We start from the raw sequence: 26628 nt of genomic DNA on the forward strand, positions 1-26628 counted from the left end.
CCTGTATTCCTGTTCTGCACCCAGCATTAAAAAGCTCCAGAGGACATTGTGTAGGGGATGAGGAAAGTGCCCTAAAGCCCCAAGGAGGAAGAGGACTGAAGCTGGGGCTCCTCCAGCACAAGGAGAGCTGTGAACTGGAGATCTTCCTCCATGCTGCCCTATTTCTTGGACAGCAGCAGAGCAAAGTGGTGTCCCACAGCATGTCCTGCCATGCCCTGCCAGGAGCTGCACAGGCAGCACAACTCCTGCCCTGCTACCCTGACTGCATTAATACAAAACCCACCGTACACCAGCTGCTACTACCTCTCTGCTATCCAACAACAACCAGAATAATTGGCAACAGCAGAGTAAAGTATCAAATTGACTGTGTTTTTGAGGGACTTCATAAGAGGCCAACAAAAGCAAGGACGTTCAAAGCTCTCAGCTAAGCATAGCGAGAGGTCTCAGTGGAGCGTCAGATGACGAGAAACAGATTTGCTGCATTACACAGTCATGTCAAAGGGCTGTGCCAGAGCTTCAGCTGACAGCAGCCCTGAATTGCCTTGCACTCGATGGCTCGAGCCAGACAGAGGCCTGCAGACTTGTGTTTCATATTGTGCCCATCTTCTTTCTAAATTTCATTGATCAAAGTCTGATAGCTCTCTCACATATTTTATCCTACTCCAGACGGACTCCACCACTTTTGCCATGGGGATGACTTTAGTACAACTGCTGGAGGAATCAGGCATCTCTTATGATTAAGGGATGGTCCACAGATCAAATTGCATCAATTAACATAAATATACATTATGAAATGGTAGGTAGTCATGGTACAAACCCTTCATGTTTAAGTGGGATGCAGTTCTTCCTTGGTTTGGAGCAAACTGATTTCAAAGGCCTTTTTTAATATGGGGAATTTGACAAGCACATGCTATTTCTTTGTGATAATTTTGTGTAGATTCTCTATTTCATAGGAAAAGTAGATTTATTGAAGAACCACCATTTTCTAAAATCCCTACTTGTAGTGGAAGACAGTTCACAACAGCAGGTACTCTGGAGGAGCTATTGTCAGAGACTGCCTGTATTTGCTATGCACCAGTTCTACATCCTCAGGTGGACTGAACCTATCCCATTCCTGCTGAACCCAGAATGAGCTGCTAAAGAAAAATAGCCTGGTCTGTCTGTCCCAGGGTCTGCATCCCTTTAATTTAATGGTTTTATAACTACACATTTATTTAGTCAAGAATACATTTTTTACATACACATAGACTTAGAATTGAGCTTGGCTGAACCAAAAAAAGTCCCTATTATACGAAACAAAAACAGCTTCACAGACTGTTTCTAGTTAAGGGCACACCCACAATGGGCTTGTAATAATTTAGCAAGTAATATCTGCAGAGATACTTCAGTGTGTGCACTACCAAACAAATACACACCCACAGGGTAAGCAATGACATCTGTAACTCAAGGAATTCATGCACATTAAATTTTATCTGCATAGCAGGAAGAACCTTGCTGTGCAAGTGACCATGCTCTGGAACAGATTGCCCAGAGAGGGTGTGGAGTCTCCCTCACTGGAGATATTAAAAAGCTGCTTGGACACAATCCTGTGCCATGTGCTCTGGGATAACTCTGCTTGAGCAGGGAGGTTGGACCAGATGAGCTACTGTGGTCCCTTCCAGCCTTACCCTTCTGTGATTCTGTCACAGACAGTAAAAGAGGGAAGTTTTAAGCAGAAGTAAGTGGAGACCACTAAACACAGAAATGGGGGGAGGTAGCTTTGCTGATAGTGGGAAACCTAGTAATTTACCATAACTAGATGGTGTATCTCAATCTGCCCAAATCCCATTTTCTGCTGGTCTAGGAGAATGAGATGTATTTAAGTTGTATAAACCAGGTCTGTGGAGCCCCTGGATATTGCTAGCAGGTGTTGCACACCGTTACACAACAGAGCAGGGAGATTGCTCTCACAACACAAACCTGTTAACAACAGCAGCAACATCTGGAACAGGGCATTGCTTTTTTCAGTCACAGGATGTCATTACGTCTGCAGAAATTGTGCCATACTGCCAAATTTTTGAAGACATAACTAGAAAGTACTTCTTTAAATAGGGGACCCAAATATTTGGGAGAGGGAGGAATGGGATAATTCCTGTGAAGAAGGCACCCACAAAGCTTGATGAATTTTATAAGGTGTCATTTGCACAAACACAGCACTTGGTTTCATGAGCCTATTAAGAAGCAGTTCTGTGTGGATTTCAGTGAAATGTTGCAGAGTGCCACTGGGAGGTGTCACTATAAAGCAATAGCGTCAGGCCAAAGGATGGAGCTGTGCTGAAAGCAGCAGAAGGCACATGCCTGATTTTCAGGGGGACTTGAAAATAAGGGACCTGTGTGTGCTGGGGATTAAATCTAGATGCCTGACTTTTTTGTCACTGGGTGCCATCCACAGACAGTGTTTTAAAGTGACCAACCCTGGCCAGAGAGTTCAGGGATATCTGTCACTGACCTCCCCTTTAATCTGTCAGCATTTGCTGTAACACAGCCTCACATGCCTGCACACACACCAGCCCCCAAAGGCTTACACATTAGCGTAATCTTTACCAGGCATCATTAGATTTGACACTAACAAGGTTTAACAAAACCAAACCTTATCCTACCAACCCTTCAAGTCATTGAGAAAAGTGCTGAAAGAGCTAACTGCAAAGCTAAACACATCAAGATTCACACTGACACTTACACTCTAACCCTGTCTTCTACTATCTCCCTGCCTCTGAGCATTTAGTTGGATCTCCCTTATTAAACTGATCATGCATCTGATGCAAAAAAAGTTTGACTGAATCTGCATTTTGCCCTGGGTCTTATTCCTTTATTTATTTAATTTGGTGTTTCATTTGGAGGAAAAAAATTCCTGTCAAGTCTGCATTTTTTTTTCTGCAAGAAGTAGACAAATAGAGCTATTTCTCCCTAGTAGCAGAACCAAACAAATCAGAAAGGGTTTACAGCAGATTTTAACACCAAACCAATTAAGCAATATCGCTATTGTCATTTAAAAAAGAAAATGATGGATACCCCTAGCAAAAATACCCAGAAGTGCTATCGGCTACCTCTGAAGGCTGGCTGAATTTCAGATGCGATTACACGAGGACCACTTTCATGTCTCTCCACCACCCCTGAAGCCCTCCTTGGGGGCTGGGTGGTGTTTGGGAAGGGCTCACACCCGCAGCTGATCAGCAGCCCTGGGGAGGAGGCTCAAGGCCAGCATCGAGCCCAGAGCTGCCCAAGCTCCCTGGTGGGGTGCTCCGGGTGCTTCATGGACTCCCCAGTAAAAAAAAGAAAAGAAAAAAAAAATTAAATACTCGAGCAGGTTTGCGCGCTCGCAGAAGACAAACGCTGAGAAGCCTGAGCACTCTGTAAATCGGGTTTGATAAGAAATACATGTTAGTGGAAGTTTAACGGCATGCCTTGGCTGCGGGAATGGAAAAAAGGAAAGGGAGGAGGCATCTCTAAAACGAGGTGCGACTCTGAGCAGGCCGGCAGAGCTCGGCAGGGTTTGGGGCGAGCATCCTTGCCCCGAGCAGCGCCGGCAGGGAGGAGACGGCCCCGCCTGCCCGGGTGTCCCCGGGCCCGGAGGCCCCGCCGTCCGAGCAGGGCCCCGCCTGTCCGAGCAGGCCCCGCCGTCCGAGCGGGCCCCGCCGGGGGAGGCCGGGCGCGGGCACAGCCGGCACGCCGCACATGGCCCGGCCCCGGGGCTCCGGCCCAATAATCCCCGCTCGTCCCGAGCCCGGCCCCGCCGTGGTGGGCAGCAGTAATCCCCCTGCCGCCCTCTGTGCCGGGTTAACGCTTTCCTGTCCTGGAGCTGCTCCGCTTTCCTGCTTGGTGCTGCTGCTCGAACGGGGAAACATTCCCGCCATGGCTGGGAGAGGGGGAGAAAAAAATGGAGAAAAACCACGGCTGGCAAAATTTGCTAGGAAGGAAGAGGGGAGAAAACACCGAAGATGTGATTAAAACCAGCCATTTCTAGGCTGCAGGCCCCCAGCATCTCCTGCCCAGGCCTGGGACCGTGCCTGCCTGGGCCGCGTTGGGCAGATCCCAGTGACAAACAGGGACAGCCGCTCTCTTGGCCCGTACAAGGCCACGGCAAGCCCTGATCACACCTTGCACTGCTCACAAACCTTGGTGCTGCCATGCCAGAAGGACAAACTGCAGCAAAGGGAGACAACCAGCCAGTGCCCCTCTGCAACACTTCCCTAGGCTTCCTGAGCACTGTGAGGTGCGTACTTCCAGCCTCTCCGAGCCTGACTGCCGTGTCTGGATGCGATGCTGTGCAGAACTACAAGGAGGACGAAGTGATTTTCACCTAAGGAGCAGTCCCCACCCCAAACCCACTGGCTGTTCAATAGTCTGCTCCATCCTGTAATAGCACCTCCAGTGTTGTTATCATTGTGCAGCAGAGAGAGATGGTCTCCAGCAGCATTCCTGCTTTCATTTTCTGTGGGTCTCCATTTCTCCTCTTAAAAGTTTTTTTTTTAATTAAAAAATCCTAACTGCCTCTTTTGGTACACTGCATATGATCATTGATAATGGTAACTGGGTTATAAAACACAGAAAAGATGGGAAAACAGGCTTAGGGAGAGATTTCAAGGATTTAAAAATAACAACAGTGATGGTAAACTGAGAAATTTTCTTCTCTGCCTGAGGAACCAGAAAGACTGTGATTAATGCTCGAGCTCCCTGGTCAGGTTACCCACCTCAGTGATTACATGAAGAGCTGAGCGATGCAGCTTGAGTTCAGAAGGTGAGCTGAAGCATAGCAGAGGCTCTTTGATGCATTAAGACAGCCCAAGTCAACAGCAGGTCTGGCTGTAAGGGAGGCAGCAGTCTTGGAGAACGTGACCTACATAGAGGCTTCAGCCTCACAAGCAGCAGTGAGGGAAATCAGCAGCTTATACAGCCATTTCCTAAAAGACTTATAATTGCAATACTTGCTGGCTGCTCTGTCCCCTCCCTTTGTGTGTAAGTCCTGGCACCAAGAGGGAGCAGACAGGAAAACATATCAAGAATTTCTACAGTGTTTTATTGAGGTATGACTTATGAATGAGCATTTTCATTAATTAAAAAAATGGACAAAAGGTAAAATAATCCATACATTTATTCAAATCCTGGGCTCTGATCCCAAGTCAATCACAAAGCAGTTACCTTCCCAAAGCCAGCAATTTTTTCTGTAAAAAATAACCTCACAAATGGAAGGAAGAGGTGCTTTAAATTTTATTTTCTCTAGGAAGTAATAATAATTTTTAAAGGGGTGATATACCTCCAGCCCTGTTTTTCCCTTAAAATGACCCCAAGCTGCACAGGAAAAATATTTGCTCTCAGTCCTTGAACAAACCTCAGTGAATTAAGTTTTTGTTGTTAATGGCAAGGCTGCTGTTTATCTGCAGAGAATCAAACCAGATGTGGAAAATAACTGAGGGTTTAGTGGCTCAGCAGCTCGCCCTTCAACCTCAAGGAGGAAGCCCAGTGCCCAAACCTGGTCAAGATTGTAAACAGCCCTAAAGCCATGGAGATGTCCCTGTTTGCCTGCCACAGCCATCCGAGCACAGCTGGTTCCAGCGGGGAGCAGGTGAGAAGTGGGAGCCTGGATTGGCTCCAGAGGCAAAGCTGGGTGCTTTGGTGCCTCTGTGACCTCTGCACGGAAACTTTCACATGGTGCACTCAGCTTTGAGCTTGTGACATTATTGAGGGCTGCTTAAAATTTTTTAAATCTGTCCTTTCTTTGCCACCCCAGAGAAAATCATGTGTTCAAGAGAAAGAAAACAGTTGTGGAATCTTTTCTGCTATTGTAAAATTCCCCCAGACTGGGAAGACTCAGAGAGCACTATCATGGAAAAACGGTGTGTGGGATGGCTCACAGCTGAGATCAGGGTGTGCCCTGCCCCTCACCACCTCCTTCCCCTGGGGATGACCCCTTGGCCAGGCTTCTTTGGGGAATGGGGCTCTCACTAACCAGTAGGGGAAACACCAGTACCCTCAGTAAGATGCACAGCAATACAGTTCCCAGCTGGCCCCATGTGGCACTTCCAAATTTTAGCTGGAGATGTGTGTCAGAAAAATGTTTGCTTTGTGGCTTTTACATTTGTGTTAAAAGTTCTATCTTCTGCTGTGTCTTTTTGTGGCTCTTTACCTATTAACATGTAATACAGCTCTTCATTTTCTTCATGGGACAGCCAACAGGTACTGATGCTTTAATTTCACTGTTCCTTTATCCTTAAATAATTAGGCCTGTACTAAGAATAAATCATTTCTTGAAAGAAACTGTATGTTTTGAACAAACATCCAACATGCAGAACATGGAGGGTGGTACTTCCATACAGTATTTCTGTGGCTGCTAAGCAGTTTCCACTGAAGTCAGCCTTGCTAGGCTTTCCCATGGCTGAGACAAGGAGATGTACACATCCCAGTAAGGGACTGATCCTGTCCAAGGAGGCAAAGGCACATTATGCCCATCTGATATGGGCTGTACTGATGGTCTTGCAAAACTGAACAAACACCCTGTTGATCTAGTCTTACTCATCAGAATATACAAGTTGGCATTAAGAAAAAGCAGGTGTGTTGAATGTTGCTGCAACATTGCAAGAAAAGTGTGTGCAGGTGGTATGCAGATTTGCACAGGACTGTCTCTGTGCATGTGGAAGAACTGCTGACTTATAAAATCGGGTTGCCTTTGCAATGCTTCACACAAATCTCCTTCTCTCACCTCCCTGGAGAAATCAGGATGTGAAGAAGCAAAGCTTTCTTCCTTCTTGATGTTTCCTAACTAGGCCAGATCACTTTGGAAGATGGCCAAAAGGTAATTTAATATTCACCGCTGACCTGTTTTATTCCTCTGAGGTTTCAATAAAAAGTTGGGTGAAAGCCTTTTCCTCTGTTTGTCTGTTAGTGCGCCACCGTTGATGCCAGTCCCTGAAACAGTCTGCAGTGCACACATAAATGATTTATTCAGAGCTGCTGCTCCATCAACACACTCCTGCAGAAACTTGCTAGCTGCTGCTCAGGTGATATTCACTGGCAATCTCAGCAGCATCAGGAGAAAAAAAAAATTAAAAAATAAACTGCTTCCCTTTTATTTTAACGCCTTTCTTCACATCTCTTCAGAGTCATGAAAGAGATTTGGAAAACAGGTAAGAAATACCGAACTCCCAGCTCTCCTCGAGCTGACTGCTTATCACTGTGCTTCTTAGAGGGGAGATTATGCAGCTGTGTAATCTGCAATGCAAAGCTGAATCCCTCCTGCTAACCATCAGTACCTGTCTGCAGTACAAAGGTGCTGTTCTGGCTACTGGAAATAAGAGAGGATAAGGAGAGGAAACTGCAGAGGCAGAGAGACTTTTTTCTATAATAGCACATGAAAATCCAAGCCAAAGTACAGTAATGAGTGCAAATAAATTTGAAGCGAATGAAAATGGTGATTTTTTACTTGCAGGTGGAAGATACCGTGATTCAGTGTTGCCTCTCATACTGATCACACCCACCCCTACAGAAGTAATTGTTAAAGTGAATTAGGAATTTACAAATACTATACTCACTTGCACATGTGCTCACATGCAGGATCACTGATTACCTATGCAGCAGATTCTGCTGGACAGACAGGCAGGCAGACAGACAGACATAAGCCGATGGCTGTAAGTCCACAAAAACCCGCTAACTTTGGAAATTGCCCTAAATATCAAGCATATGTTATGTGTCACTAATCCTCTTGGTGTCCATTTTCTACAATAGGAGCTGTGAGTGCTCAGCTCTTGCTCACACTTGGCTGTGGAGGAGAATATATTTCTGTGCTTGCTGCTACGTGCTCAGATACCTAATTTAAGTTACTGGTTGTGACAGGGACATTGAATTTAAACTAATGATTCTGGATTCAGTCTTTCTTCAGTAAAGGGATGAACTGCTGAAGTCCCAACCATAAATAAATGCTGATGTCCCAGCCAACACTGGTCATTAAAGATCTTGATGATATATCTCACTAAATGACTTCTGACTTTTTTCTTCAAATGAAACTGCCTTGGAAAAACATACCCTTTTAATTTTAATTGGAAAAGTGAATTGCTTTAGTTCCTAAACTAAAACATTGTGCTTCCAATGAGCTCTGATACCTGTGCTAAACACCTGCACTGCTGCTCCTGCCTTGATGGCTTTTCAGACACAGCAGTTTTAGGCAGTGGATCTTGCTGGATAAAAGCTGCTGCAGAAGGTGACGTGACATACATAATTTGATGCTTGAAGAACTGTATCAGAGGCAGATTTTCAAGTGGCTTGGAGGTGCATGCTGAAGGGTCCTGATGGATGCTTTACAGGATACAAATATGTATATGGGTATATTCCTCTTGAAGGACAGATATTCAGCTCCCCATGATTTCAGGGATGCTTAGGTGACACATTACAGCACCTCTGGAAAACACCTGAGGTGTTCAGTCCCATACCTCCACAGGACTAAACCCTATTGAAAACCTTCTGATGGGGTGCAATTCAATTCATCTGACACCAGTTGTCTAAAAGTGAAGTGCCTACTCTACTCCAGTTGTCCAGACTCCTCTGAATCAAGAGAGAGACAGGCACTTTGGAGGGCAGCTCCCCTGGTTCTCCTTGGACACTTCCATCACAGTGGAGTCAATACCCACCTGGATGCATCCACAGCTCTGTCCTGACTCTGGATCAAGTCCAGAGAACCCTTGACCAGATAACTCTCTTTCAGGGACCTCCTATTAGATGAGATGAACACCAGCCTTGGCAATTAGGTGTAGTCTTGTCCTCATTCTCCCTGTTTCCTGGCAAATAACCCTGTTGAGTAGGTTCTTAAATCCCCAAGTTCTCAGTTTAGGCTCCAGGTAGGAAAGTGTCTGTCCCAAGATCATTAGCACTGTTCCTTCCCCTCCTCCCAAGTTCATTTTGCTCTTCAAAAGATGAATTCAAACAGAAACATTTAATACCCAGAAGATGTAGCCAGGCAGCACCTTTCTGTATGTACAGAAACATTTAGCATTTGGGGGTGGGGGGTGTGTGTCTTTTCTCACAATAAATAAATAAATAAACATGCAAGGCAACTTCTGCAGAATAATTGACACTGAACACTGATGATTTGTCTGGGTGTTTTCCCTCTTATGATAAGACTAGATAAGACTATCCTTGGCTCTGGATGCCAAACAACACTTTCTGTACAGCTCTCCTAACACGTGCACAAGCTCTGGTGCTTGTGCAGGGGCTCCCAGTGAACACAGCCTCAGCAGATAACACAGAGCTCAGCTCTCCTTTGATTTACAACCTCTTTATGCTGCTGTGATGCAAACATCCTGCAGCCCAGCGTTATTGAGTAACTCATACAATCTGTCTCCTGTGATTTCCATCAAAAACTCTTGGCCTAAAATATTTTCATAGATCATAAATCCATGGTTTTATCAGGATTTCTCAAGTGATGGTGAGCAAGATGTTTGCACCTATGGGAGTCTGTTGAAAACTTCCATCAGCAAAAGATGACTTTTGAAAGGAATAAAGATTTTCTTGTGATTTCAAAATCAATACCAACACTTTGGGGGCATACTAAAGGGAAGGAGTTTTGCTTCCACAGAAAAAAATTTCTTACTGTTGAAGACCTTTTTCTTTGTTACAAATCTTCCATAGATGAGAAACAAATTAAAAATCTCTTATGTCATCATTACCTCATGTTTAATTAAGCAAGCAATCTTGTTTTTCCAGAAGGGCAGCAATCTATGTATTTGGGACAAAAAAAAATGCAGACATTACAATTATGAAGCAAAGCAAGAAATGGCAAACACACAATAGCAGCTAGTGGGGTTTTTCTGCCTGTGGTGGAAACATTTCCTTTCAAATATCAAACACTGAATTCACTTCTTAAGGTGAATAGTTCAAATGGTAAAGGCACATCAGATAAGAAAACAGGACAGAGAATCACGCATGCACACAACTGCAAATCATCTTATGTAGTGTGACTTATTTATACTGTACATCAATAAAATAACAACTTTCAACCCACTTAGTGACTTTTTGTGTAGGGAGAGAAAACAAGCACACCTAAGTAGGCAAGGAATATTCAGGTTAAATGTACAAATTATTTATACCTTGTAGTTATTTTGGAGGAAGAAGGATTGGGGGAGGAAAGGGGAAGAAGCAGATTGTACTTCAAATAGCATTATTTATCATTTCCTGACTAAATATAGCATGCATCTCAGGAAGAGATTGATTTGGGCTTCCCAGTCAGTAGCAAGGGGAATTAACCCATGCTGGGTTTGGCATAAACTGGTAAATCCTTCAGATATGATCCACATCTTAAATTAAAGTCCAAGATGAGTCGCTGGAACTGGATGTAAAGAGAAATGTTCCACTTCCAGTGGCAATTTGCCTTGAAAAAAATATGGTTTTCCCTTAAAACTTGCTAACCTCTAAATGTGGCGGGATTTCTGTGGGATGGGGAAACAATCCATCCCCTCTTGTCATCAGCCAGCTGCAAGCAGGAAACCCACATCTCCATGTGCCAAGGAAACCAGCCCTGGATGATCACTCAGTTGGTCAATCCAAACAAAAGTGAGCTTCCAAAAGACCCAGACATGGAGCAGTATCAGGTCTTTAGCAAAGAAACCAACAATTTCTGAAGCTGTAAAGCCCTGCATTTGTGTAAATCCTGGATTTCCCAATTTTTTTGGTGGTGTCTGACCTTTGCCTTGCCTGCCTCCACAGTCTGAGTGAACAAATTTGGCAGCACAGCTCATGGGAAGGATTAAGCAAGAGCACTATTTCAGTATTATGTTCCAGCACTTACCTCAAAAGCCGTGCAAATGTGTAAAATAATACATTCCATTAAGTGATGAAAATTCACATGAAAATTTAAATAATGACCTCTTTGGAAAAGCAACAAATATTTCACCAGGCAAAAGCACACTCGCCTTTGCACTTCCAGCACCAGAGTTATTTTACAGCCCTCAGAATTGACTCCGTCATTTATATTTTATCAGCTATAGCACACCAGGGTACTATAAACATAATCCAAAAGAAGCTGCCAGCTCAGCTTCTAGAAAGCAAAAAAATCCTGAAAAACCCCCACCATACCAAAGCCCTGTTCCAAAGGGAGACACAGAACAGTCACTGGATCTCCTCTTAATATCTGAGGGGGCGAATTCCTCCCTCCTGCTGGAGACAGCACCCCTTTCCGGGGATGCAGGGATGGGCTGCTGGAAAGGTCACAGAATGGGATTGATGTCTCTTATTGAAAAGAGAGACAGGCAGACTTCTCAACTGCCTCAACCAAGGATACTTATCTCTCTTAAATCCCAAATTTATTCCTGGTCCAGAAATCACTGCTGTTTTCCCACATATGTTATTACAAGCTACATACATCATGCTGAAATAAAAGCCTATGGCTCCAGACAATGTTCTGGCCAGTACAGAAGTCGTTTACATGTTATCTGAAATAATTTGTACATTTGGTTTTCTTTCTCCTTCCCATTACCTCTTCACCCATCAGCACCATTCATGTTTGCATTGTTGTAACTTGAGACACAAACAAGTATCAAAAAAGGTCCTGAGTATTTATTTATAGTCTTCCTGTTGTTATGGTGCTGCATTATGTGGTCTGCCTGCCTGCCTGGAGTAAAAGGAGGGAAGGAAGGCTGAATGTTTTGGCGAATCCTGAAGTGCTATAAAGCTTTTCCTCTAAATCACCAGTCCAAATGCAAAGTCAGCAGTGACCAACCATCCTTATGACTTGCTCCAGCTGCCTTGCAGAGCTCCTGAAATGCTATTAACTCTCCTAAAATGTATCTACCTCAGCAGAAATCCTGCTGCAGTGTGACTAGAAGCCATGGCCCAGAGGCTGGGCACTGAACTCGCATTTGTTTCTGTCTTGGTCTAGGTAAGGCAATGACTGTCACCTGTGTAAGGCATGTGGGCCTCAGAGAACTTCCTCTTAGACTCTGTGTTAGCAAGTCGTGCAGGGCTGTGGGAGGTACTCTGCAGAATTGAACGTCACTGAGGACCTCATGGCCACAGGACTTGCAGTTTGGTGCCAAAACTCGAAAGAGGACCATGGGGAGCACACTGCTGGACCAATCTCTGGCATCTGGGACATGGTCAGGGGGGACCATGGCATCTTGTTGTCCTGCTGTGCAGTCCAGCCCATCAGCTCTTCCCAGAGTAGGTCGTGCAGTCTTACTGTAGCCAAGGGCAGGCAGGTCCCACCTGCCACCACCACTGCAGCCCTGCCTTGTCCGCAGGAGCCAAGGCAGCCATGTCCTACCCATCACCCAAATTTCACATGGAAACACAGTCCCAGGCACACGGATGCCACTGCTCTCCAATCCAGCCATAAAGAGCATGCAGCCTATGGCAGGTGTGGCCATAGTTATGTTTTGCCATAAATAGCAGAGAAAATGGGTCAAGCTGTGACTCACGCAGGGCTTTGTCCATTGAGCCTGGAGCTGCTCTGGTATTTTCAGTAGAGTAAACCAGATATGGTGTGGGCCTAAGAGGCTTTAGACTCACTGATTGCTGCCATTTGATGTGAATTGCTCCAACAGCCTTATCTTCAGTATTGCTTTTGGAAATTATTGCACAGTACAGGAAAAATCAGTATGCTTTTCCCTTTGAAGAGCTGCTGGTTACTTCTGTGAATAATCTTCTTCTGCCTTGATCTTTACATGTTCTACAGGCACAGACTATTGCATCTCTTCCTCTGCTGTGGCACTGCCAAGCAAGGCAGGTTTAATTCTTGCAAAGCACACCTGGCAGCCTAGCACCCTTCCAGCTCCATCTTTGTTGCCCTTTACTGAACTCTAACCAAATTACCTCTATTTTTCTGGCAACCAACAGATCAGAACTAGTCCCAAACTTCCAGTTACAAATCAAGTCTCATGGAGACAGGAATTACTTCTTTCCCTGGGTCCTGAAGTCTGTCCATAAGGCTTTATGTTTTAAATCTTCTTTGAAGCCAGTCAGTGAAGCACTGCCCATCTTCCCACATGCTCCTTTAGCGCAACCGTGTTCCACACTTCAAAACATCAAAACCACGTTTCATGTTTTTCCCTAGAGCTTAAACTTGTGCTTTAACAAGTCAAATCTCACTTTGTTATTTTCTGTGCATTTTCCCAACCTGGCAAGGCCTGCCTGTCTCCCTCTTCAGTACTGCTCATGGATCTCATTGCTTTCTCCAGTTCTTTCCAAGACAGTGTCTCCTCCAAATTCCTTAACTGGTGTTTGAGAAAGGAGACTTTCTAATAATAAAGAAGAAAGAGAGGAGAGGAGAGGAGAGGAGAGGAGAGGAGAGGAGAGGAGAGGAGAGGAGAGGAGAGGAGAGGAGAGGAGAGGAGAGGAGAGGAGAGGATACCAGATCAATAAGCCAGCATAGAAAGTTGCAGAGTCTGTCCAAAGTGGCAAACTTTGCCATCTATGTGAGCACGAGCTAGATAGAGAATAATGTCAATGCAAAAAGTTTATTTTTGCCTAGAGAAAGAAATCAGTTGAAGATCTCAAAACAATGGTAATGTCTCTGCTCTTTCCAATAGCAGGCTTTATTCATGGATCTTTTAGGGAAATTAAGACACAGATATTTAAAGGGATTTGCCCAGTCAGCATGAGAAAAAAAATCATGGAGCGATGTCCTGATTTTTATTCTGTAAAAGCAAACCCACATTTAATATCTAGATGCATACAGCTGAATTCTAGACTCCAGTATCAGTGTTCTCAAGAGCATACTGCAGTTTGATGAATTTCAGCTAAATGTTCAGGAAAAATGAGCATCTCTATATCATCAGCAATAGGGAAGCAACAATAAAACTCAATTTGGTTTTAGAGACAAGATTTCACTTGCAGTGTCTCATCTTATTTCAAGTTATTTCATTTCTCTTTCTAATTGCTCTCTAGTTACACAATCCCCCTCATGGTATTGAGTTCTTAGCAAGTGCTTAATTAACAAAAACAAAAATTATGATTTTTCTTCCTTCTCAGATTGCTAGTGAAATCACTTCATTGACATATTTTCTAAAAATTATCTTTTTCTGCTTGGCTGTGTTTGTGAGTAATGAAATGAGTGACTGCAAAGAACTTAAAGCAATCCTAAAGAAAAGGAACTAGTTTTGAATTTAATAATAATAATAATAAAAAACAACAACAAAAAAACCCACCCAAACCCCAATATTTATTTTAATTTTTGGAACTAAGAGCAAATCATTTAGTTCTGGTACTGGGGTCTGACTTAAGTTTAATCTATCAAAATGACGACAGTGTATTTCAAAATAATGTAGCCAGTTTAAAAGAAAAAAATTAAACAACTACAGAGAAAGGTGGACTTCATTATCTCTGGACAAAATAATCAAGAAGAATGACAGCAAGAGATGATTAATATTCCAGATGGTAGCATGGTGTGTAATTAAAATATGATATGCCAAAAGATTACAGCCAAGCAAGAAGCCTGCCCTCATCTGCTTCTTAGTATTACTAATTGTACTGTTATTAGGCCAAACAGTGGCTTTTCCTCATTACATTAATTCCTTTATTTGATGTGGAGCTCCTGTCTTAAAGCCACAGACACCAGAAAACCACTTTGTGACAAAAATAAGCCAGCAGAGGCAGAGAAAGGCCCTGGTGAGTGGTGGGGACACAGAGATCCACGGACAGAGGAAGAGTGTGGCATCACAAGCCCCTCATCACTCTTCTGTTCAAATCTCTTTCTTACAGCCACCAAGCTGTAAGAAAGATGCACACTTAGGTTTCCAGCATGCATGAGATGAAGGATTTGGGGCAGTTTGTCCTTGTGGATAACATGTGTAGTATTTGAATGCACAATAAACACATTTCCCCAGTGGAACTTAACATTTCTCAACTTCAAGTACATGCTTTACTTAAACAAAACAGAGCTAAAAGAGAATGTGAAGAACTGGGTGTCTTTCAAAGTCCCAGCAGCCTGGCTTTTCAAATTTCAGACCACCCTTTATCTGATTATCTGTGGGCCTAATGAAGTAATTGCAGAGTGGTGGCCTGATTTCCTTGAATCAAATGTCTACACTGAGGAACCTCCAGGAGTATAGGGAGCCTGCTAACACAGTGATCCTGCTGCATGGGAGCCCATACATATTTTTTCTATTAGGGAGCAGATGGAAGCTGTAATTCCCTCTAGAGTGGAGAGATGCCTTTCAGCAAACAGTAGCAGATGACATGTTCATTTCTGGAAATTATTTCCATGTCTATCCAATAGATCAATGGTTTGTGGTGGAGAAGGAGCTGAAACAGGCAGACATGGCCAGAATAAATGTTGAAGAGGGGATGGGGAAATACTTCTCATAACCTGTGAGTTCCTGTGTATCTGGTGCTCAGCATGGGGACTCACCACTCTGCCAAGAAATGCCAAGAAATCCAGTTGTGGCACTCAAGCAAAGAGCTCTGCAAAGCTGCTGGGCTTTCAGAAACAGAGACTGCATTAGCACTGACAGCATCACGCTATTTTTCACAAAATACACCATTTTTCACAAAACACACCATTTTTCACTAGGTGGGCTTTACAGGAGATCCACCTTTCTGTAGAGAAGACAGTGCAGCCACTGTGGTCTCTTTTCATGTTTGTCTTCTGCATTTAGAAGGTCCAGAATGCTTTTCCTTGAAGTCACAGGTTTGGCAGTCCTGCCTGTAGCAGAGTCAAGAAGCCTGTCTGACTAAGGGACATAAGCTGCAAAATGCAAACCCTGGTTACTTCTTTAAAATGAAAATGCCCAGGCTGCTGTCTTTCAGCCCTCTTTCAGGCATGCATTTTTGTTCTGCCAGCAAGGCAGCCACTTGGGAAGGCAAGGAGCACAGGGGACTTGGAGCATCCTCTGAGCTTGACTAGGAGACACCCTCATGAAGAAAATGCTCAGGATTTTTAATTCAGCCTTTACAACACACTGCCTGCCAAGAGTATTTCCCCACCCCTCTTTTCTTTACTCCTAGCAAGGAGAGACCAAAGCCTGCCCTCAGGAAAATACATGGCTAAAATGAAGAACAGCATGAACTAGCAAAGGGAGGATAACTGGAAGACTAAGAAAATACAGAATAATGTGGCTTACAGTGGGATCTACATCACTGTACTTTTTAAAAAGGTGTACAGGTTTCTTTTTTATGATGCTGATTATATATGTTCCCAAACTCCAGGGGGCTGTTTAAAATCCCATCTACTGCATAACTCAGATTATTTCCACACTCCAAGTTTTCTGGAGTATTAATGTCGGTGCTTGTGCACACTGACTTAGCCCATTCCTGAGCTATACAAGATCCCTCTGGCAAGCTCTATCACTGCCTCAGCTCTGACCTACATATTCTCAGTTGCCCAATTCAAAGCTTCTCCTGCCTGAAGATTGGCCATCAAGGCGTAGAGAAGCTCCCTGTGACAGACTGAGCTCCTGTTCCCAGAGGTGAAAGGCCACCAGCAGTGAGAGCTCTCTTTCCTTCCTCTCTCCTGACTGACAACCCTCAGCAGCAGCCCTCTAATTCATGCTACACTGCAGGAACTAAATAAACAACTGCATTAGGCAATTACTGCAATAAATGCTTTCTTTATTCCCTCCTTTCTACTACCAATTTGTTGTTGGAGGGCTGGAGTGGCCTAATTTTTTTTAATTGCAAAATAACCACTTCAGTGACAGGTGGGTTATGGTACATGTTTAAAAATCCATTGAAATGAAGATAAAGTCAGATGGACGGTAATGTAATGCAAATTTGAAAGTCTTTGCTCTTAATTCTGCTGAGCTTTTGCCAAGCTCAGGCATCCTCTACAGCAAGCAAAAGATCCTCTTCCATGACACCAAAGTGTGGGTTTTTTTAATCCCACTTTTATCCTATTTTTATCCTCAAACATTTCAAATTTGAAGTTCATCTTGCCCAGTTTATTTAAGTGCCCAGGAATTTGCTCCTGAAGTCAGTCCAGCCTGCCCATGTCTGAATGCAAGGAAGGGAACCTGTGATGGCAAATATGCTATTCAACTATGCTGTCCATTTATACACAGATTTGCCATCTATGCAGAGCTAGATCTTTTCCACAAATGACATTATCTGATAATAAGGCTCAGACCTGACTTGCTTAAAGGAATTTCACTTGAAACTGGAAAATTAAATTCTCCTAGTAATCAAAGGCAAAATAACTTAGTAAGCTGACAGCACATTTAAAATTAACTCTTATTTTTGGAAGAGATATCTTCTGGCAAGGTTGATTTTGCAATGACTCTGACTTTTTTTAAACATGTGGCTCAGTATTTATGGAGCAATAACAATTTCAGGGGTTTGAAAACCTACTGAATGTTCCTGAAACAATTGAAACATTCAGACAATTAAGTAAAGTGTGATTTGGTACTGATTTATTTAGCATGAAAACGGATTTGTATCAAATAGATGTCAACAGCTGAAATTCAAAAATGTCTTCACACTCATTTCTCTTCAGTCCCCTTTGTGTGCATTATAGGCACACTTAAAAATGGACTTGTGCTTGCATTTTACTTGTATTTAACACAGGTGTAACTTCTCTTTGTAGAAGTTTGTTTGGCTGTTTTCTCATATGTGTTGAGATAGATGTGCCACCGAGGGTTGTCAGCCCTGTTTCACAACCCAGTCCTTTCCACACCTGCAGCCCTGACCTGCAGAGCATCAGCATCATCTCCCTGCTTGGCATCAGCTCCAAAATGTGGTGCCTGAGCTGTGCAGTGCAGCAGGAGCCCAGTGGCACAGCCCTGGGTGCCATGGGCAGCCTCCACCCTCCTTCCCCTGTCCCAGACCGCTGCTACCACAGCAAGGACAGCCAGCAAGAACAAAGATGTTTAAAAACTCATGTCATATGGAGGATTGTCAGTCACATCTGCAGAGTGGCCCCTCTGCAGTGTACTGCCCTCAGCAAGTACGTGGGTGAAGGTGCAGGGCTTGTCTTTACCTCCTCTTGCTACTTTCTCTTAGAGCTTGGAATGTAAAATGTGCACACATGGGAACACAGGCAAGTCATTCAATGGAAAAAGCAACCCCTGGAGCAGACAGAGGTTTAAAAGTCTCTGGTTTTGAAAAGCACCGCAGCAAGAGCAGGTGCTTCCACTCACACAGACAGGAGCTAATTGTAGGATCAGCTCTGGCCTACAGGCTCTCTTTTTTATGGTCGTGTCCACAAAGTCTTTGACTGTTCTCTGTAGTTAGTGACCATGCACACAAAGAGCTCTTTCATTAGCAGCGCTCTATAGGAAGCCAGGGCACAGAGTAAATGACACCTTAATGTTCCATTTCAAAGCTGGAGTGCTTTGACAATGAGGCTTGTTAGTGAACTGCTGTATGTTCCTCCTGCCTGCCTTCCTCCCTCCAGCTTGTAATTAAGCTTACAGATGTCTAATATTTAGTTTGCCTCCAAAACTTTGGCAGTGATTGCTTCTAAGTTACTCTAGGAAGATGCATGGGAAGAGCTTTGTTTTAAGAGCATGGCTCCAGCTCCACATTACAGCAAGTGCTGATTAACACACCATCCCAGGAGAGGTGCCTGCACCCAGTGCCTCTGGAAACCAAGCTCTGCGGCTGAGCAGTGAGCAGCCAGAAAAACCCTGCAAGAATTCAGGGGGTCTGTTCATTTTTAGGGCAAAGAATTACCTTTTTTGTTTCTGGAAGGTCCAATGGTATTTTTAATGTCCAGCCTTAGGTGTGATGCTGGTTTAAACCTGGGGCACAAGTTAGCTCTGGCTATGGATCTCTGTTCCCACCTGCAGTATCAACATCTGTGACTTAGTGGCACGATGGAGGTGGTGTTATCCTCTCCTGTTTAATTGGCTACTGCAGCTTGCTACTTCTGTTTCAGAGGTTTCTGTGTCTTTGCTCATTAAATGAAAAGCAAAGAGGGAAACACAAACAGCAGCTGTCACAAAATCCTGTTTTTTCATTAACTGTGTGCTCTAGACTGAGCTATATTACTGACACTTCATGGTGGAGAAGTTAGAGGCATTACAGCTGAAAGTATCCATGAGTGTGAAACTGAGCTTTGCCCATTTTTGAAAGCAGGGGTGGTCCTTTCCTGTGTGAGCTGCTTCCCTCTGGAAAGGAATCTCTGTTTACCCACATTAGTTACAACAGAGTTGTGTTTCAGTGAGTCAGTCCTATTTTTATAAGAAAGTCCTGTTTTTATAAGGCACTGTACTTTTCAGAGACTTCATATCAAAATCCATCTTCCTGGGGGAGTAGAAGCAATGGACTGCATGAAAAACAGAAGGCAAGAATAACAAAAACTACACTTGCTGAGTCATATGCAAGGCATGTTTACAGCAGCAGATCAAATATATCTCAATATTTTCATCATTATTCATTTTGAGACTTTACTGATAATTTCTAAAACGCTCTTAGTTTTGACAACTTAGATTATTAAGGGGGATTTTATGTACCCAGCATAGTTTGAATGATGTGACTAAACATGCTTGAAAACAACACATAACACACACACACACACACACTCTCACAAAAAGGGAGAAAACTCACAAATATACAAGTGAATATCATATAAACATATTTAAGTGAACATTAATTAAACATATTTCGAACCATGGACAAAGAAGGTAATTCTTCACCACTTCTTCCACAGAATTTAAGTTGCATTCTGTATAACTGAAATAAAGGCTCTTGGAAATGTGATAGAAACATTTTTATTTTAGTTTTGGGGGAGAAAGTGATGGGGGTTTTCTGAGGGTTTTTTTGTGGGGTTTTTTGTTGTTGTTTTTTTTTTTTTTGAATTTGCAAAATTAGCATTCACAAAGCCAGACAACCAGGTGTTTTGTCTGTAAGAGATAAGTATCTCATATCTCTCTCAGCTTTGTTTGACAGATGAGCTCTATCCCATCACTTTCAAGGCATATCAGCCAAATTGAGACCTTCCAGCTGCATCCTTTGGAGCAGATCAGTAAAATTATGCGTGGGAAGTACATGTTAGTAAGGTAGTTGTCTGAAGCATTGTTAGACATAGCTGTATTTGGGAAAAGCTAGCTACAAATATATGATACAGATCATTGTAAATAAGAGTTGAACTGTAGTTACATGGCCTATTTTCTGCATCAGCAAAGTCAGCTTAGGAAACTCTTGCTTTCCTTTTGTCTTCCTCCATGTTCTCAGCAATATTCATTAGGATTTTTGACACCTTTGAAAGGCAATAGTCACCCAGATGACAAACCTGCACCAGGAGTCCAACTGCTAGAGAGTTAAAGCAATTATTGGAGATAAACCCACAGAGGAGGGAGCAAGTGCTGAGGCTGAGCTCTTTTTGGCCATGCTTCTGGTGGGTCCTTCCAGCTAGCCCAGTGTTGGATCTGTCAGGTGTTGAGCCTTTCACCTCAGCTTTAGCACTCCTGGCAGAAGCCAGCTGCCACCACTCCTGACTTCCTTGCAAAAGCTTTGGTATATGCAGAGTAGGTGGGATATCTGGGAAATCTACTAAGTTTCAGCACACAACAAACGGGAATGGTTCCTAAGTATTTGTGCTCCAAGAGCCATCTACAGACCACAGAAGACAGTACTATCAAAGTCCAGATGACAGAACAATGAGGGATTTAAGTCCATGAGAGATGAGCTTTTGATTTCACTAGGACCAAGTTTAACTGGGCTTCTCCAATGACATAACCATACCAAATTATATTCCTTATAACTATCCAACTAGCTGTGCAACATTTCTCCTGTTAAGAGGTCTGGCACCTCAGCCAGAAGGCATTATGCTTTGGTTCTGCTCTTATTTCCACAGGTTCAATACTGCTCCCTAGGATGTCCCTTTCCTCTGTCTCACCCTTCACCACTGCCAGGGTGTTCCTCAGACCCCTTTTTTCATCTTAACGTTGCCCCACAAGCCTTGCCTGAAATCTTCATCTTAACAACTCCTGACACATCTGAGCCACCATATTCCTGTCAGACGTTCTGGTCATTCAGAACCCATCAACTTGTGCCACATTCCTGTGAAGTGACACATCTTTCATGTTTTGCTTTGACAACTCAGCACTGGGCAACTAAAGTCTATTTTTAAAAGCAATAAAAATAATTGTTCTTTTGTGAAAATCAGGATTAAGCTGTGCTTCTATGCTAGGAACGTGTAGGCCTTCCTGGAAGAGAGCTGAAGACTTGCTCCTATAAGGCTATTTTTAGAACATCTGAGACAAGTTTCATAAACATGCACTAAACAGGACTTTTTGCAAGTGGAAAGCAGTGCTTTTTAGCACATTTGATTGCTCCTTTTTCTGGGTCAGTGCTCCTTCACACTTGAAGCTTTCTCCACAAAAAATGAAGACCTGGTTGGTGGCAACAAGATCTCCACTGCCTTTCCCCCTCTGCTTTGATGCTAAGTACACTGCTCTTGCATTTCCCAAAGATATTCCAGGTCTGGGTATTATGAACTCAGGGCTACTTTCTCTTGGAGTATATATTTCCACCAGGCTGCTCCCCTCCAGGAGCATAGGGCAAAAGACAGATGCAGAGAGGCTGCAGCAGAAGTGACCACACTGCTCTACAATAACCTGGCAAACAAGGTGAGCTGTGAAGCACTCAGCACTGGGCTGATGCATTTGACAGGATGGCAGGACTTTCTTTTCAAGTTCTCAGTGACTGTGAGAGGAATCTTCTCTCCTCCTCCTTCCTCACATCTGACTTGTAATAAATAAATGTCCTAGGAAAGAGCTGGAGCACAGACATCAGGGACCAGATGCTCCAAATCTCACTTTTTAGCAAGGCTGAATAAAGAGCTGTTCTTTCTTGAGGGGGACATCTTTAAATTTTCCCTTAGGCAGCAGCAAAAGCAGTAGCAGGTTATGCTAGCTTCTGACTGGATGATTCCTGTAAAACTGCCAAGAGGCTTGTCTACAAAATATTTTGGAAGTAGTAGCACCCAGCAGTATGTGCAGCTTAGAGGAGGACTGCTTCCTGACAAGCTTTCCCACAGTGGTGATCTGAGCACTCAGTGCCTTCATATGCCCATGGATCTCCTTCAACAGCTTTGGCTCCCCCAGACTGCCATTCTCCTGATGCTGCAGGCTCCAGCAGGGCATCCTTGAATACCTCAGACCTTGAGGATACACAGGATAAAACACCTTCATGCCATTTGCTGGTAATTTACTTCATTACACAAGCTCTTTGCTGGGCTAACTGGGTGTTTTTCCATCCAGCACCTGCGGTGCAAATTTTGCTGCTGGTTGCAAGGCACTCAATCACACATTTCTTAAGGGTGATTTCTGCTTTTGCAACTGGTCCAAACTCTTAGGAAGGATGATGGTTACATCTGCAAAGACAAGCCATGCAGTGTGGAAACTCCCTCCCAAAAACCATTAACATTTCCCTTCTAAACTAACCTGCTAACACTAGGAGTGAAAGGTGAACTACTGCTCCTAAGCAGAGACCTCATGGGTGTGTCTGTGAAGAAGTGGTTTTGAAAGCTTCTCATCTTCATATCTACAATTCCAGGTTAAACAGGTGATAACTGAAGCAGTGGAAGAGAGTGGTCAGTAAATTTGAACAGAAATAGAGACAGCAGGATATAAAGGAAGAACACAGCTTAGAAATGTTCACTAAAAATTTAGTGGCACTAGGAATTGGGGGAACATGTAGGAATCAGCAAGTCAGAGGTGGTGGAATAATTTGTTACGGCTATTTTGACTTTCTTTACTGACTTTAATATGAATACAGCATCATGAGGAAATTCTGGTCTGTTCTCACATCCCCATGGTGCCAGAGGGAAGACCAGAGCTTTGATTGTGAGCCCAGCATTTCTGGAAGGCTCCTGCTCAAGATCTGACACAAGTCAGAAAGTTTTTCATATAGCTGCAAGGTATGTTTCAGAGTCTAGGGACATCACAGCATGAGTTACTTTGCCTGGGCAGAAAAAGCAGTCGTGCAGCTCATGCAACAAGCTCAGTCTCCTCCTGTTTATTGATAAGGAACAGCAAGCTGTACAGCACTACTTTTGTGCATGTCAATAAAATGATATTCTGGATGGCTGTTCTTAATATCTCCATTGTTTGCTCTTGCTTTTTTTTTTTTTTGTCTGCTGGCTAAACACCTGATTCACAAATAATGCAAGGCTTGGGCTGGGATTTTTTTCATGCACACCTTCCTTTCATTTTTTTCCCCATCCAGCTTTCTAAGCTTTTTCTTTTAACACTTCTGCCTCAACTCTTGGCAACACCTGGATCACATACTTAACTTGCTTTTCATCTCAGCAGCTTGTAAGCTTTAAACAACTGACACACTCCATCAAAGGAAGAGAAAAACCAAAACAAGAACCCTATTAACCTCTGTTACCCATATAAACTAATTAACTCTAACCCCTCCCCAATTATCCCTGGAGAGGGGAACTGCTTTTATAAGCTTCCTGCCTTTTTCCACCCCTCTTCATGGCTGCCTGCCTTGCTCCTGAGGAGCGAGGCGCTGACGTGCCCCCACCTGTGGCTGCCTTTGCAGCCCCGAGGGCTCTGCAAACACTGGGCTGCTGTGAGATGCTGAGCCCACATCCCTGCCTGGCCATGGTGCCCTTCAGGTGCCTGGGAGAAGGGAGAGGCTGCCTTTCACTACAGCTCTTGGTCACACCTGGTTGTTCAGTCCACGGTCAAGGGTGGTGACCCTTCGTTTTTGACCTTGGATTATATTTCAGGTTTTAGACAGGCTTCCCTGTCTGCTGATTAAAGCTTGTTTGTTCAAAGCAAAAGGATTAAAAAGAGTAATTATAATCCTGCTAATTTATGTGATTCTTCATGCTAAACCATGCCTGCGTGCATAGACATCTGTGAGCACACGTGCCTGGGATGGTTTTGTGTGCATTTGTTTTAAACCTGTGCCAGCAGTGAGGGAGACAAAGATTATTAACTGGCTGCTGTTAGTCCTCTCTGTGCCATATATATGTCAACACACACCATTGTTCTTCCTTTTTCATTAAGAACTAGCTAAAAGCAGTGAGTTATTTCAGGATGCCAAGCTCTTGCTTCTGAATTGTTATTCAACAAGTAACCTGATGCAAAAGGTAAGGGCAGCTATGGCTATCCTATCCAGCTCCACCTGACTTTTTTTGTCATCTCTCTTACCAAGCAGGGTCACAGTTAAACATTTCCAATGCACTGCATACTGAATTCACATATGGAAGTGATAACATGGACTGATCATATGCAGGTGAAGGGGGAGGTCTCAGCAAGAGTCCAATAAAGCAGAAGGCAGCAAGTGAGGGGAAACACTGTTCCATGCTTGCAGAAGGGATATTAATAGCAGATTATTAATAGCAGGCCTGGGGCTGTAACCATCCTAATCAGCATCACTCAAAACAAGTGGATCAGTTCAGAGCTCAAAGCAAGAGGGAGGTACAAGGGTCTCTCAGGTTTCTTGGTCACTCTGTCTCAGTTACTTTGTGCCAAGGAAGGTGTCAGACTAGCCCTGGGAACTTGTCCAGACTAGTCCTGAGCTCCTCTCTGCAGCTGGATGGGGCAGACAGCCTGAGGCAGGCCAAACAAAAACTCAGGGCATAATTTTTAGTTATTTAGAGGGTCTTTGGACTCAGTCCTAACTTGATCTGAATGTTGCTTGAGAAACTTCTCAATACACTTTGTGACTTGGGCCAAGAAGTGTTTTGGATTAGGATTTAGCAAAACTCCAGGTGAGCCAGCAACTGGATCAGGGTCTGTGGTCCCTTTCCAGGTGAATGCTCATGGAGCACCCAGTGCTGCAGGACACAGGTAGGGAGGGGCCAAATGGCCATGGCCAAAGGACAGGATCCAGTCAATCTCATCCTTACAGTGTTAATCAGAAAAATATCAATTTTTCTAAAATACCTAGTTAGCACACTTTGAGGGGCAAACAAGTATTGAACTGTTTGTTTCTCCTGACAAACACAATGGACTGGAACAGGCTCTATGGAGCCCTAGAGTTCACAAAGCTTTACTTTTGATATTGTTGCCTTCTTATTACTAGCGGAGCAGAAGTGCTGCAGAAACCTGCCTTACCTTCCTCTCTTTAGGGATGAGTAAGGTTTATTTTATTCCAGGGTGCATGACACTCGAGTATTGCCACTTAAGTAACTAAAAAAATAAGAGAGTCTAACGTTCAGGCACTATAGAAGTGGCCTGCATTACAGGGAATCTGGTTTTGATGTGCCATCATGGCTGCAGCAAGTCTCTCCCTATTCCATCTGTGTTGGTGAATTTGAGTGCTTTGCTTCTGAGGATAACGAATTGAACTAAACCCAGGTGGATCCACCCAGCCCACATGAGAGCATTCCTTCAAAAGATGGCTGCCAGCCTATCCTCCCCTGTTTTTTCATTCTTTCCTGTTGGTGTTTCCCCTCTCCTGCCCCTGGGCCCTGTGGTGCTCAGCCAGCTGCTGGCTGAGGATGCTGAGGGAGGGAGCAGGGTGGTCCTGGGGTGGTACCACCAGGACTGGTGCCTGCCTTCAGGGACCTCAGCACATTGGGGCTGCTGGGTCTGGCCAAAGAAGCTCCCTTCCCTCCCCACAATGGTGTCTCTTGCAGAGCTTTCCTGGCTGTATCCATAGAGCAGCATCCCCATCTTCTGCTCCTCTCTCTGACTCTGTGTGAGAGTGCAGCAGCAGCAAAATTAAGGCAGCAGATTAGAAATTCTAAAAATTTTCAGCACTCCTTCCCCATCCTCCTCTTTAGGAAGCTGCTTTCAATCACTTTATGTACTGAAAACAAACATGAAAGGAAAAACTCTCCTCTGCCTTCAGTTGTCAGAGCAAAAACCAGAATTCCCTGAGCTCTTTTCAGAAGTGCTAATATTCTCCCCTAGGCCTTCATTATATCGCACACAGATCTGCAGTCCTCTGCACACAGGCAGGGAGGGAACAGCCTTAAAAAGTTGGGCTGCAAGATTTATTTATTTATTTATTTATTTATTTATTTATTTGGTAGAAATAAAAGCAAACATTTGCCAGAACCAGTGAACAGCAGATCACAGTGGAATAAAAAGGAAGTTTATGGTTCCAGCACTACTCAAACAGGTAATGTTGGGTCAGTGTGATGGGGACCCCCTGGCCTGCTCAGAGTGAGTATGGCCAATGTGTGGCTGGGTCCTCTTCCTCCAGCCTGGCACCTGCATGTCTCAAAACAATTATGTGTCTGTAGGAATCCAGTTCTCCTTCCCTTGTTTCCAGCACAAATATGACATTTTTTCTGCCTCCTGCAACTGAGAAAAATGGTATGCTCCCTGTTCCTTGTTCAAGGTGCCCCGTGCAAAATTTCCTTGTGTTCTCCCTGCAAACAATTTTGTCAGTGGCACTTATACTTCCAGCCTCAGGAATACTGTTTGTTTGAAACTTGAAACTGGAATTTGTTCAAAGGGAACAAAGAGTCTTAAAAATTTCAATTGGGAGCCATTTATGATTGAGGAAACCCTCCTTTGATAGTTAGGTACCCAAAACACAGGGTAATTCAGCCCTAACACCAACGAGGACCAGGCACTGGGATGAGCCTGGTGGCAATGGGATTTCAGTGGGTGAATTTTCTTACTGCTCCTCCTCTCCTATCACCCACTTATGAATGCCTGCATTATATTTTAGCACATTACAATCGTGGGTATTGACTAATGACGGGGCTGCAATGGCAGGACCCTCACTACTGGAATAACTCCAGCCAGAAATGAC

General features: G+C 43.9%; 1 protein-coding gene across 1 annotated transcript in view; it reads right to left on the reverse strand.

Moving 5' to 3' along the window:
• Window positions 1-26628, reverse strand: part of NHS (NHS actin remodeling regulator) — a 244249-nt gene that overhangs the window by 60940 nt on the left and 156681 nt on the right.

The sequence above is a fragment of the Molothrus ater genome, chromosome 2, assembly GCF_012460135.2.
Source record: "Molothrus ater isolate BHLD 08-10-18 breed brown headed cowbird chromosome 2, BPBGC_Mater_1.1, whole genome shotgun sequence".
Lineage (NCBI taxonomy): Eukaryota > Metazoa > Chordata > Aves > Passeriformes > Icteridae > Molothrus > Molothrus ater.